A 13,863-nucleotide genomic window follows, 5' to 3' on the forward strand; every position below is an offset into this window, starting at 1 on the left:
CCATAATTGATTGTTAACTATCCTGGCTCTGTGTGTGTCTGTGTGTGTGTGTGTGTGTGTGTGTGTGTGTGTAGCCAAAAAAGAGAAGAAAAAAAAGAGAATCGCTGCGACCGGCAAATTGAGTCGCAGGCAGCACCTTGAAGGTGTTCCCCCGTCGCACAATTATGGGAGCTCAAAAAGTGTTGCATGCGGCGAGCGGTGGCTGCAACGGCAGCGGCATCGGAGCAGGGGCACGCGGAGTCAGCGGAATAAAGGCCATAAGTAAACCAATTAGTCGCCTTGCAATTGTAAGCCATGTCTGTCGCTGTCGCTGTCTCTGTCTCTGTCTCTGTCCCTCCGCCGCCTGTGCCGCTGCAGTGCAACTGTCGCCATTGCTGTCATTGCCTGGCCAACTCTAACCCCAAAACCTGAGCCCCAGTCTCAGTTCCCCAGTGCCGACTGCCGCTTGCAGCCTGTCCCTGTCCACTGCCACTGCCTGGCTGGCTGCAACTTCGAACTTGCAACAAGCGAATGCGAGACTCTGCGGCTTTTGTATTTTGTAGTGTTATAAGCGCATTTGACTTTTTGCACAACGGAAAGTTCGTGGAAGTCTAGTAGACATTTGGGGGGGTCCATGTACAGGAGCAGGAGGGGGGCATCTTGCTATGACACTGCAACACAAGACATGGACTTGGAATCTGCTCTACGTTTGAGAAGCACAGATCATGCGGAGGGTATTTGTTGTGATGCTTCGTAGAAAATGAATGCAGTCCCAAATTGTAGACTTGCACATTTGTAGCTTGAATTCTCGTTAATTTATTATAAAGGAATCCAAGCCCATGTCATATTTAATGCCGAAAGATCCTATTGTCTTCTTTCTAAAAATGTTTTTGGCAACTAGCAGGGTATCCCCCGAATGGTGTTACAGTTCACCATGAAGCCTCGTCTTTCAATTCTTCTTTTTTTTATTTGTTGCTCGAATTGCCTATTACCCTGCCCTTCCCCCCCACATCGTTCACACCACCACTCGAAATTCCCGCTCAATGAAGCGCTTGCAACGCGCCTCTAAGTAATGGCAATCCGCTTTGGCTTTCAATTTGCTCTCCCTCCCAATTCGAAAGCTTGCGCTCCCCCGCCCGCTCTCACACTCTGTAGCGCTCTCTCTCTCTCTCTCTCTCTTTGTGTCCTCATGTAGTAGCTACGCTCTCCCTGCCTTTACCCCGTATTTTGCATATCTTGTACACATGCCCTTTGGCTTTTTTCATACCAAAAGACCCAGATAAAGCAAGCTGCACGGGGCGTACGGGAGGCACAAGACGAAGAGGAAGTGGCTGCGGCAGTGGCAGTGGCAGTGGCAGTGGCAGTGGCAGTGTGGAAGAACTAGCAAGGCAACACAGCAACAAAAGACTCTGTAAACGCTACTAATGTTGCACTGTCGGCACTGTCGGGAGTGTGGCCATAGACAGCGGAGTGTGCAGTGGAGCAAGAGCAGGAAGAGCTGTACATATTATTGCATTTTGTAAGCTAAGTGATTTCAACATCGTTATTTTCTGCCGCTTTTTATTTCATCTTACGAGCAAGCTTCTCTTCCTCCCTATTCCGTTCCGTTCCCTTTCCATTGCGTTACGTTCCACCCACACTCAATCGCAAGCCACTGATATTCTTTCACTCTGTGCGATTCCACAGTTAGCATCGTTGTTTGGAAGGGCATATGGAAGCAACTTCAAAGGCAGCAAAAACCAACGGAGGACCAGCGAATGCGGATTGGGCTTCAAATATCCTTCAAATCCCATGTGATTCCGATTAGTCTCTCTCTCTCTGTTAAATTCTTCAAAGATATTAGACCAAGGATCACCTGAAAGGGTATCCCTAAGTCTAAGTAAGGCTTATTCCGCACAGACTTCTTCCTTCTTCTGCTTTCTAGCCTGGAGAATATGATATGAGAGAGAGAGAGAGAGAGAGAAAGAGCCCAGATGCAAGGAGCAAGCTGAAATTACAATGTTGATAAAAGTTAAAAGCAAAAGGCAGTGCAAAGTCGGTGCAGTGGGGAAGGGGTTAGATGTCCATGGCTCTTAAGTGGCCTTTAAGTGTTTCGCGGTGCATCCCCACTCCCTGCCCTCATATCGGCCCCATCTCGCCCATTCGCAGACTCCACAAATCAATTGGCATTTCCATGCTCTTCGCTCTGGTCGAAGCTTTGGATACCCTTGATCATCATTTTTGCATCTCTCTATTTATGGTCACAATATTTTTGTTATTTAACCCTCAATATGTAAATTAATTTCGGTGTTCCTTCCTTTCTTTACAGCAAATAATAAACAACAAATATGTGAACCATTTCTTAAAATATTTAAAAATATTTAACAATAAAAAAAACAAGAAAACCGTAAGCTGTTAAAACCTTTGCAGATCGATATGGAATACATTTTAGATGTTTGATAGTTTTCCCCTCTTTAATTTGATTTGCTTAAGTTTATTTCACACAATAGAAACTTTTCTAAACCAACAGAGTTGTCTGTGCCTAGCCCCTAAATTAAAACAAATATTTCAAAATAAAGCAACACCTTTTTGCAGTTATAAAAGGCAATATTTCTGTTTCAAATTGAATCCCCAATAAATCATTTACTAATATCTTAACTGAATTATCACTAATTCTCTTAAAAACCAGGTTTTTCCATCTGCAAGGGTAGCCAATTAAAACCAAAATTCGTATTTAAAGCTCATTTAAAACATAGAAATAATTTCAAAACAGAAGCAAAACAAAATGCAGTGCGACAAAAAGCTAAACAAAATACAGAGAGAGGGAGACTGAGACAACAAAAACAACAACAAACGCTAAAAGAGAGAGAGAGAGAGACAGAAGCAACCACTAACGCGTACTACCCATGGCAGCCCCCGGGTTATATCCCCGAGAGGATGTGCAGTCTGAAGCAATCGATTTGAGCTCGGAACTATATTGAAAGTCGGAGTCATAGTCGGCGCTTAATTACGCAATTAAATTATATATTTTGTGCCATTGACATTGCCAATCCCTTGGAAGTGGACCAGGAGCCAAAGAACGAGTTGAACGAACCACCTGCCACCCATCCAGCTGTGTGCTGCGAGGATTCTAACGCAAAACTTCGACTCCAACTCCCAACGGGAGACAAAATTTATTAATTTCTGGTAAGTTTTATAGCTCCGTCCTTTTATGTGCCATTTTGTGTGGACTAACGAATTGTCGTATAAACTCAAGGGTTTTTATTGCAAACTAATGGAGTGGACAGTCGAGAGTGGAGAGTACACCAAAACTGAAGATATTCTTATTGCATTTGTCGTAAAATTAAATTAAATAAATTAATCCATCAGCGGGTGGCTGAGTAAGAGGCTGAAAGTTCTTGGTGTAGATATATTAAATATTGAAGATGAAGAACTGTCATCTGAAGCATTCATCCTTCAATATAAATTGAATCCTAAATATTCTATGGCCTATTCCATGCCCCATGTCGCTGCTGCGCTCCGGAAATGTCTTTCTTTTCGCTCTTCCTTCCACAGTTCAATAAATGCGAGCAAAAGGCAAAAGGCTCGTTGGAGGTGCCTTTGGGTGTAGATGTAGGCCTCTTTGTGGGCCCCTTGGCTTAATCGCAAAAGTGCCTTATTCCCGAGTTTTCCGAGTTGACATTCAACGTGGAGTGGGGATTGGGGGTCGCACTGAGGCTGCTTTTTTCTTTTTTTTCTTTACGCAACGTTTGCCTGGAACAAAAGTCGTTTGTTGCACTCTGCACTGTTGGTTGGGTGCGTGTGGCATGTTGGTAATAAAAGTTTCATTGACTTTTGCACTAGAGTTGACTTCAATGGGACTTTTTATTGCGGCAGCACTAAGTCCCTCTTGGGCATGGCTTTTCAGGGGACACACGTCTCTCATTGGCCAATCTCAGATTCACGTTCTCCCTCTTCCACAATCATGGAATAATTATCAATTTGTACAATTTAAATTGGTTTTCCTCCGGGTTTTTATGCGCATGTTCTACTGTTCTTCTAGCCATAAACTTAATGCCAAGGAACAACATGGTGGAGGCACTCTAACGAGAAGCCTCCTAATCATCCTAAGAGAGAAAAAAGGCACAAAATTAATCAACAATTTCCGCCATAAAAAATGCGCGACAAATTAACAAGGGATTGGGAATGGGTTGGCCAAAGGGGGCCGGGTGTAACAGTAAAAGGAGCTGCAAGTCAGATCTCATTTCCACTTCATCAGCATTAAATGAGTACAGACACCACAGATGCAGATGCAGATACTTCCACAGATACAGATACAGATATGATGGAGATGCAGATTCAGTTGCTGATTCTGATTACCACTAGAGGGATACCCTCCACGAGCGGAGCAAACGCCTCAAAAATAAGTGGTAAAATCTACTCTTACTGTATATTAAGAGTTACTCGCAGATAAATATCTATTTATTTATATTTGTATAATGTTTTTGTATTTCTGGTAATTGTTTGCAAGGATTTTTAGTGGGGAATATAAATCTTTGAGTTTTGCATGGTCAACGTCCATGTCGCTATAATTTTTTGTTGTCTTGCATAAAAATTGAAGAATTAAATGAGAATTAAGACGCGGACTGCAATGGAAATAGCTGGATTGAGGGACTGTCAGTGTTTTGTTTAATGAAATTATCAGCATTATTTTACGAATGGAATGCCTTGTCGTCGTCTCGTCGACTATGTCGCTCATCAAGTGAGAGGAGAGAGTGTGGATGGAGAGTGGAGAGTGGAGAGCGGCCTCGTCATTGTAATGACTTCATTTCAAATGCAAAACGCTGATGAGAATCTGAATGCCAATGATAATGGCTGATGGCGTCCGTTGACAGGCCAAAGAGTCTGTCTGTCTGTCTGTGTGCGTGTGTGTGTGTGTGTGTGTGTGTTAATTAAATGCAATTTGCCACATGCAACAGAATGATGCAAGTGCTGCAGTAGCAGGCAGACATAGAATCGGTTTTGGTGGTAGCTTGTTGGCAGGCAGCAGGATGTATCACATTTTGCCATTTAGATATTAATTGCAAACAAAAAGAGGGAGTGGAGATCCTAGAATCAATCCTTCAAAAGAAACAGAGAATAGAAGGACATTTGCTTTGGGTTTTTCTTAAATTTTGGCTTAAGTCTGCTTCCTGTTGGATTCCAGGAGCATTAAATATTCTAGAAATTAATTTAAAGTTGAGGTGAAAGATTGCCCCAAGGGAAAATTTAGATCGTATGGTTCCCATGGGTTTTCTCTTATCGAATGTTTATATGGATATCCTCCCTGAACACGAACAAACCCCACAGATAGAATGCCCCGAGAGACCACAGCACAGGGAACGCATCCTAACGGACACGAAATTAAACTTTATAATGATGTCAACGTGGAGGTACAGTCCTACAGTCGTGGCAGCCAGAGATACTTGTAAATTTCAATTGGACCACTCCCCCCCAAAATATCAATCAGGTGGTAGGTGCGATTTCGATTTGTGGGCAAAAAGGCCCTAATGCCCCCTTCGGAAAATAAAGCATCAGGGTTGCCTCATCAGAGCCCGTTACGGGCACATGGGGCACACGGAATCATGAATTTCTAATTGAAACCGAATGCCAGCAGCAGCAGCAGCAGCAGCAGCAGCCGACGGCACAAAGAAAAAATAAAAAGAGATCCAGAAAACGAAACGCAACGAAAAATGCGAATGCCAATGGCAATGGGCTTGAGGATACAAGCCCCCAGGATTGGGAAGGTGCGGCGGTGGCGGTGGCGGTATAGCTGCAGGAATGCGTGCAACGGGCGCAACGAATGACATTTTGTGGCAAGAGGACAAGAAGCTGAGAGAGGGAAAGGGTTAGGGACTGCAGCATAAGCAGAAGCAGAAGCAGAAACAGCCAACAACGAAAACGAGACGTCACTTCAGCTCACGGGCCACATCCCAGACACGGACGCCGACGCGGACATGGACACGGCCACGGACAGGAGACAGGGACAGGTATAGCGGAGACAGACAGGAACAGACAGACAAAGACAGAGAGAAGGAGATGGCAACGGCAACGCTCGCCTGGCACTTGACGTATGCCAAAAGCATTTAAGCTCCGCTCCACGCATGCGCAGCGCTTGGAAGGCATTTTTTTATCCGTTCGTTTCTCATTTCTTTTCTGCTGTGTTGTTCTTATTGTTGTTGTAGCTCCATCGTCGTCTTCTGCCTTGAGAGTATTTTGAAAAAGTACCGTTTAGGCTTAAGCCTCGTTCTCGTTTCGCGATACCCTTTACAGCGGGGAAAGTACATTTGAATCTGCTCCAAGTATGCACACATGCACATCCCACTAGGCAGACTTGAAAACGCCCACCATTACCCCGTTCTGTATGCGCTTCGAGAGAGTGAGAGAGAGCTCTGGGGGGGGGCGGCTCTCTCTTCTTAGTTTGGTGCGCACTTCGACATTAGCTTCTCACGATGTGGTTAGGGCATTCGTGGCCTCCTCATGTGTTTGGCTGTAAATTCTTGAAGACTCTTTTTTGTTTCTCCTATATTTCTCTTCGATTTTGTTGCTTCTTTTTCATCTCTTCTTGCTGTTTTGTTTTTTTTTGTTGCCGCTCGGCTGTGGGCTACCAACCGTTTTATTTATGCGCATTTTATACGCAGCATTTTGTGCGAATGAAGCGTACTGGGGAGAGGTGGGTGGGGACAAGGATGGGGCTTTTGAAAAGAAGTATTCTGCTGCTGCTGCTGCTGCTGCTGCTGCAGTTGTTGTTGCTGCTTGGGCCTCTGCTGTAAATGGCAGTGCAATTTGGCCCACGTACCCGTACCCGTACTGGTAGTCATTCGAACCCTTTTTCATACACTGAAAAGAATAAACATGAGTAGAGACGCTAGAACCTACGAACCTAAATTATAGACAAAATGTTATGCAGAAGTGATAATCAGCTAATTATATTTTACGATTATAATAAGTATGATGTCGCACAGTCGCAAGTCTCAAGTCCATATGCAGCCGAATCAACTACCAAGAAGTTGAGGAACAACCACAGCAAAATCCCTTACTTACTCTCAATTCTACTATGCAAAATTAAATAATTTTCAAAGGTAGTTGGCTTTTATTTTCCTTCAGTGCATCCTTTCTCGTATTGGACACTCGTAGCACTTGGACTGTCTGTTGGCTGGACTGTTGTCTAAGCCAAGTCTGCATTTGAACTTGTGAACTCCTCTGTCTGTCATTCACAGTGTTTTATTGTTGCCAATACATGGGAGGAGAGAGAGAGAGATGAGGCAGTGGAATGGGCCTAGCATTGTCATGCTGCATTATCATCATGCAACAGCAACAGAAACTGCGGCAGCTCCTCAGCTCCTGAGCTCAGCTTGAATGACTGGCCAAAGTGAGCGACAGAATGACAGACCGACTCGAGCGACTGGGTTAGCGACTCGACTCTTTTGCCTGCCTCAGTCGCAACGTCAGCGTCAGCGTCAGACCCGGAACCAGCACCAGAACCAGAGACTGGAGACAGAGGTTTATCCTTCGAGACTCGTACGCAGATTTATACCCCGAGCAGCAGCACAGCACAGCAGACAATCAGCAATAGGAATGATTGCCGGTATGTGTTTGATTAACCTGCGCAATGGACTCTATTCTCAAACTTCATACTCATCCCAATTCCCATTCCCAATCTCATTTTTTCGTCTGCACTGACCTGCCCTGTGATTCTTTAGCTGGTTTTGCTTGCCATCAAAGGTTGTACTGGTACATATGTAGGGTTTTTCATAGTCTATCTACAAATTGTAATTTTTTACTTCTCCTAAAGGTATTGGAGTCTTGTATCAATCAGAGAGTAGAGTGTAGCTTCAGCAATGAGTAACGAGGAGCGAGAAGTGCGTAACTAGTAGCGCGAGAACTCTAATTAAGCCTCCAAAGCAGATATTTCAAAAGGTTTGTCTCTCCGTTGCACATTTGACAATTATCAACTAGGTACCTAAAAGTCGAGGCCGTTAGTTTTGATTTTCTTATTTTTGGCTAAGAGAGAGGATGTGAGAGACCGAGGTAAAGTTTGCTTGCCAGTAGCGTCTCCTTGGGCACACACGTTCCATTTCGTCTCCGGAAAACTGGCATCTGGCATACGCGATATGCCACGTGAACCGCATCCACTCCACCATAGTTGTACATATACTCGTACATATAGCCCCACAATGTCTGTCGTGTGTCCAGTGCTGTCATGTCCTGTGTCTAGTATGTCCTGTGTCCCATCCGGTACAGTTCTCTCTCTCTCTCTCCCTGTCCCTCTTCTGTTGACTTGTTTGCGGCTGCTGTTTGTCTGACTTCCATTTTGCAAACATTTTAATTTTAATGAATTTATGTAATCGCTTTCGTTTTGTTTTGTGTTTCTTCTCTTCTCTTCCCTCCATGCATTTGTTTGATTTTTCTTTTATTGTTGCGTTTGTGTCCTGTCCCTACTATTTGCCAGGCTGCCCGGCTGCCTGCCTCTTTCCCTTGCCTTTCCCAGTGTCTGATTCTCTGTCCACTCATCAGCGTGTTTGTCAACACTTTTCATACACTCTGGCAATTTGGTTTGTTGACTTTTTCCCTGTGGGTGGAGTCGCTGGCATGCTGCTGTTTTCCCTTACCCTACCCCCGGGGGCTGACTGCAGAAAAACTGCCCTGCAACTATCACCATTTGTCCATTGTTTCGACTGGGGGAAAAGCAACTAAAACAACTAAGCCTATTAACCATACAAAAACCAACATATGTTAGTCCTCTAGTCGTTAAAAATAGTGGGTGTTGCTACAGGGCTTTACAGAGAAATCAGTGCCATTTGCTTAAACGAATGAACATCAGTTTACAAGAGAGAAAAAACACTTTTGAAGCTTACTGGATAAGAGCTGACGGTGAAGAGACACCCTCTGCTGCTAAGCTACTCTGTGAGAGAGTTTTGATACTGACAACAACGAGGAACAGAAAGAGGCAAGCTCTCTTTTGGGTTGAGCCCTGCAGCGAGTAGCAAAAATAATCGTTTACCATTGCAATATATATTTTTATTCCCAAATCTGACAGGAATTACTGGATATACCGAGTTTTCATTGTTTTCTCTCTCTCTCTTTGTCGGGAGAGTACTTAAATATTATTTTCGCACTCTACCGAAAAAAGAGGAAATAACCAACTCCCGGTGGCACTTGCTTTCCTGCTGACAGACAGACAGACGAGTGGAATGGAGTGGAGTGGATCGGCATGGAGTGTGGACAGTTCATAAAATGTCTTTGCTTTGGGAGTCTGCCAAAAAAATATAGAAAACTGCTGCTGCCTGGAAATGGTTCTCCTGTTTCCTTGTTTTATTTTTTCTTCAATCTTTGGGCCAAAATTAAATTTCTGCTCCGTTATTGTTGCTTATCAAAGGGGGCATGCAACGTATTACATATATAATTGTATTAATTACGGATACAAAAAAAACTAACCGCACAAACAAATGAGAAGGAGATGGGGAGTGGCCCTTTGTGGCAGGGGTCAGTCAGTCGGCAGGTGACTGGCGCTTCGGGTGTACGTATTCCCCACTGTTAACCGCAAATTGAAATAAATTTTGCGGTTGTTTGCAGACAGCAACAAAAAATAAACAACAACGACTGACGGACAGACTATGTCCGGGGGCTGTGTGCAAACAATGCTCTCTGGGGCGGCCGCCAAAGAGCTTATAAATCAATTAATTATGCACAATTAAACAAATACCAAAATGGAAAATGCAAAATAGCAATTGGAAAGAGCTCACCACAAAACAAAGCTAGGAATCAGCAGCATTCAAACGATTACGAATATGTGAAAAAGTTCTGCCAAACCCAAAAACCACTCACAAAACCTCCTTCCTGCCTCACCAGCATCAATCAGAAAAGTTATATACTCGTACAGAAAATATATCGCAGGAGAGTGCACTCGTATATTTGTTTGCTCCGCATTCAAACTCTTCTCTCGCTGTCTAGACCATGTCGATCGAGTGAACAAAAACTAAAAGTTGTGGCCAAAAGTTGTACCTTAGCTTCCGGCTGCGCGGCATGAGTGCCACTCGTGTAGATCACGCTTGGGATGAGATTCTGAGGGTCTGAGAGTCGATCCAATTATCAGGTGGAGTCAAGCATAAACTTGGCTGATTGTGAGGCTTTCATTAGTGCTGATTAATGATTGAGAGATAAGCCAAAAAATATGCTCCAAATGGTTCAAGAACAATCAAAAGAAATCGTTGTAGAGTGAGTGTCTGCAGAAGGTACAAGCAAATCATCCAAAGATTCTCAATTTAAAACTTATGTTTGGATCTAAGGATCCACCAATAAGAAGCATTCCCTTTGCTTGCTACATTTATTGTACATCTCAGCCGATCTTTGGAAACGGAGTGGTGGGGAGTGAAGTGAAGTGAAGTGAAGTAAAGTGGAGTCGTGTGGCAGGTAACACAATTCAGTGATCAGCGATTAAATTTACTGTGAATTCATTTATAGATGTGTCTGCGTTTTGCTCCTCCATGCAGGCAGATGCAGATGAACCACGCCCAATGCCCCAGCACCCTGCACACGGCAACAAAATGCTTACAAAATGTTTCCACTTGGATCCTCCACTCCACTCCACTCCACACCAGTTGCTACACTTCACTTGGCAGAGAGCACAGAGTAGAGAGCGGTCGCTGTTGGGTGGTCGTAAATTATTATGATTATTGGCAAAGGAGTTAATGTGCAAGAACAACCAGCAATGAAATGGGCATGGAATTGGATGGAATGGGACTGGGGAACAGGAGCAGGAGCAGGAGCAGGAGCAGGCCAATCGGCAACTTGTTAGTCAACTGCAGAGACGGGGGGAATGTGTATGTATCTATGTCTGTCTGTCTGTCTGTATGTGTATATCCGTAAATAATGCCACAAAACGTGCAGCACGATCATGAACTGGCGAGGTAACTGCAACACCGCAATGGCAGCATGGTAGGATGTGGATGTGGATGTGGATGAGAATGAGGATGTGCCATGGGGATCTCTCTTTGGCAATTCGCGTAAAATTATAAATGAGTCTTGGGGTAGGCGTTGCCGATATCGGGAATGAAGCAGCAGCCGCAACAGCAACAGCAGGCAGGCTGGCAGGCTGGCAGGCAGGCAGGCGTTGGAGGCATTCATTAGATGACTGCCAAACCACAACAAGGAGGAGGCTCAACAGATCTCCAAGCGAGAGAGAGAGAGAGAGAGAGAGAGAGGGGGCGCGGGGGGCATGGGGCACTGAGTGCGAAGGAGTTTGCTGCTGGGTGGGTGCGGCAGGAATGGCCAAATATTAATTCGTGACGAGAAACGTTCCTTAATATTTTTGCTGTTCCTCTCGCCTTTCGGTCAGATTTGAATTGTGCCGCCGCCGCCTCTTCACTTCATTAGCGCCCCTGTGCCTGAGTGGCCCACAAATAAAAGAAAGAAAAGAGATCCCAAAAAAAAGAGGAGAAACATTTTTAACACCTCAACATGGTGGAGGGACGTGATGGGGCTATTGGATTACACCAAACAGNGACACAAGCAACAAGACGGAAACCGATGGAAAACATAAGCGAAACTGGAGAGGTGCTGAGACTGTGACGAAACGAAGCAACGAATACCCTGGAACTCTAACTCTTGGATAACGTGATCAATGTGTGGACCAGGGGACACCACAAACAGCAGACTTATCAGCTTTAATTTATTTATGCTGAAGCTACAGAGTATACAGAGTATTTCTAGTGGAACTTATGGCACGTCATGCGGCAGCGTTCATCGGTTCTCGGACTGTGCTAATAACGTGAATACCTCGAACAGAAAGAGGTAGAGAGAAAAACGGGATGCGGATTCGTTCGGTTCACGATAATGATCATCAATGCCATATTTAACGCCATTTAGGCAACAGGATGGGGATGCCCGATCGAGTAGGAGGAGGAGGCAGGGGAGGATTGGTGTGGCTTGGGGCACGCTGGCAGCTGTTGGCTGTTGAACAATGAAATGTAATGGCAATACGTGCATTTATTTATAACGGTGTAATGGACCCGAGACGAGAGACAACAAGCGAAGAGATCTTGCAGCCACGAGAGAGAGAGAGACAGAGACAGAGACAGAGAGAGAGAGAGGATGGGGCAAAGTGAAGTTTTGGTGAAAAGTTCGAAGCGTGAAGCGACCGAAACAAAATCTCTCAGAAGACAGACGCTGTCTCCATGCCCACACTCTCTCTCTCTCTCTCTCTCTCTCTCTCTTGTTAGCATTTGTGGGGTCTCAGCAACTTCTCCCACTCCCACACTTTTCTAGTTCTGTCTCTTTCGCTCTGTCAGTATCCGGGGAACAGTTTTATTTTGTTTTAGCGCGGAAATTTATATCGTACTAAACGGCGGAGAAAAGCAAAAGAGGAAACGTGATGAACGCATTTTGTGTGGTGGGGAACCATGGCTGTGCTCTCCCTGCTGCCTGCTACCCATCCCCATCACCATCCCACTGCCAGAGAGACACTGAGCGAGAGAGAGAGGAAATACTTTATGGGCATTGATAATTTGAGCCATAATGTGCAACGAAATTGACTCGCTTTAGTGCCGGCTAATTTATGTATGCCACAGGCGGAGTGGCACAGCACAGCGGAGGCATCGCGCAGTTGTTTGCAAATACAATAAAGGATTTTATATTTTGTGTGTAAATTGTATTGTGGGAAAATCATCTTGCAACGGCGGAGGTGTGGCATGCCGTTTTGTATGCGATCTATGGGAAATTCATTGATTTTTGACTTTTATTTCTCTGGAAATATTTTTGTGAAGTTTCTCCTGGGCTTTCCATTGCTTTTACTGGTCCTTTTCCTACAGCTCCTCCAGCTATTAGTTGCGAATGTGGAGGATCATTCGTTGATCTGTCGTTGATATTTCTTCAACTGGTTTGGATACTCTTTCCTTTTCTCTGATTGCTTGCTATTCAATTATTTTGTCTTTTCCATTCTTACTGCTCGTAAGAAACGATTTGCTTCTACTGTCCCTCTAGTGGCTCCAACGTACGACCAGAGAACTTGTTCGACTAATCTCTTCCGCAGTCGTCGTGCCCGAAGCTTACTTAACCAAAATGACAGCTGGGATATGGATTGAAAGATGCTCTTTTCATTCTTTCGCTGCTCCCGGGAGATGGCAGAGAGATGCGAGAGATGACTGAAGGCATATGGGAGATGGCAGATGCGTGATGGGAGTTGGAAGCTGGTAGTGCGGGAAGGAGCTGACGAGCCTCATTTTGTCATATGGCAAACAATTTGCCATTGTCATGCCAGCGTCTAACGCGGCGTATGCGCAATTACTTTAATTTACCCGCCGCCTTAAACGTTTTTAATGAACGTCTTCAGCGGAGCAGGGGGAGAGGAACAGTCGCAGGAGCGATTGGGTGGCTGTGGCAGTGGCATGGCTGCCAAAGTGGAGCAGCAGTAGCCCGCTGTGGCACATTAATTGTTAATGCCACAGCGATGACTTCAACTCTGGCTAAGGCTCAAGCGGCAATCGTCAAGCGGCAAGCTGCAACTGCAAAACTACATCTAACGGCAGCCAGCGCACTGCACAAATGGATGCAAACGATGACGCGGCGCGAATTGAATGATGTCTGCCCCAATGCAGTGCGGCAATTGTCGAGTCATTGCCCCATCTGGGAGGATGCCACTCCATGTAGCTGGAGAATGAGTGTGCCAGGAGTGCCTGGAGTGCCTAACAGCAGCAGCATTAGCTTCAAATCACAAAATGATTATGAAAATGGCCACAATTTCATGTATGCCCCTCAATGTAGCTGCATTTATTCAAACATTTTTTCGGTGGTGCTTAGCGGAAAGTAAAATCCATTTAGAAGATGGATTTTGTGGATTTTTTAAGGAATATTTAAGATCATCAACTAGCTCCCTTTTACTCCCTCAAT

General features: G+C 44.8%; 1 protein-coding gene across 1 annotated transcript in view; it reads left to right on the top strand.

The window, feature by feature from the left end:
• The first annotated feature begins 3,009 nt into the window (after positions 1 to 3,009).
• LOC117580896 overlaps positions 3,010 to 13,863 on the top strand; it is a 102,016-nt gene continuing 91,162 nt past the window's right edge. The window contains exon 1 of the mRNA XM_034267656.1: positions 3,010 to 3,144. The gene's annotated coding sequence lies outside the window, so the exon portion shown is untranslated. The remainder of the gene's footprint in view (positions 3,145 to 13,863) is intronic.

The sequence above is a fragment of the Drosophila guanche genome, unplaced genomic scaffold (assembly GCF_900245975.1).
Source record: "Drosophila guanche unplaced genomic scaffold, DGUA_6, whole genome shotgun sequence".
NCBI lineage: Eukaryota > Metazoa > Arthropoda > Insecta > Diptera > Drosophilidae > Drosophila > Drosophila guanche.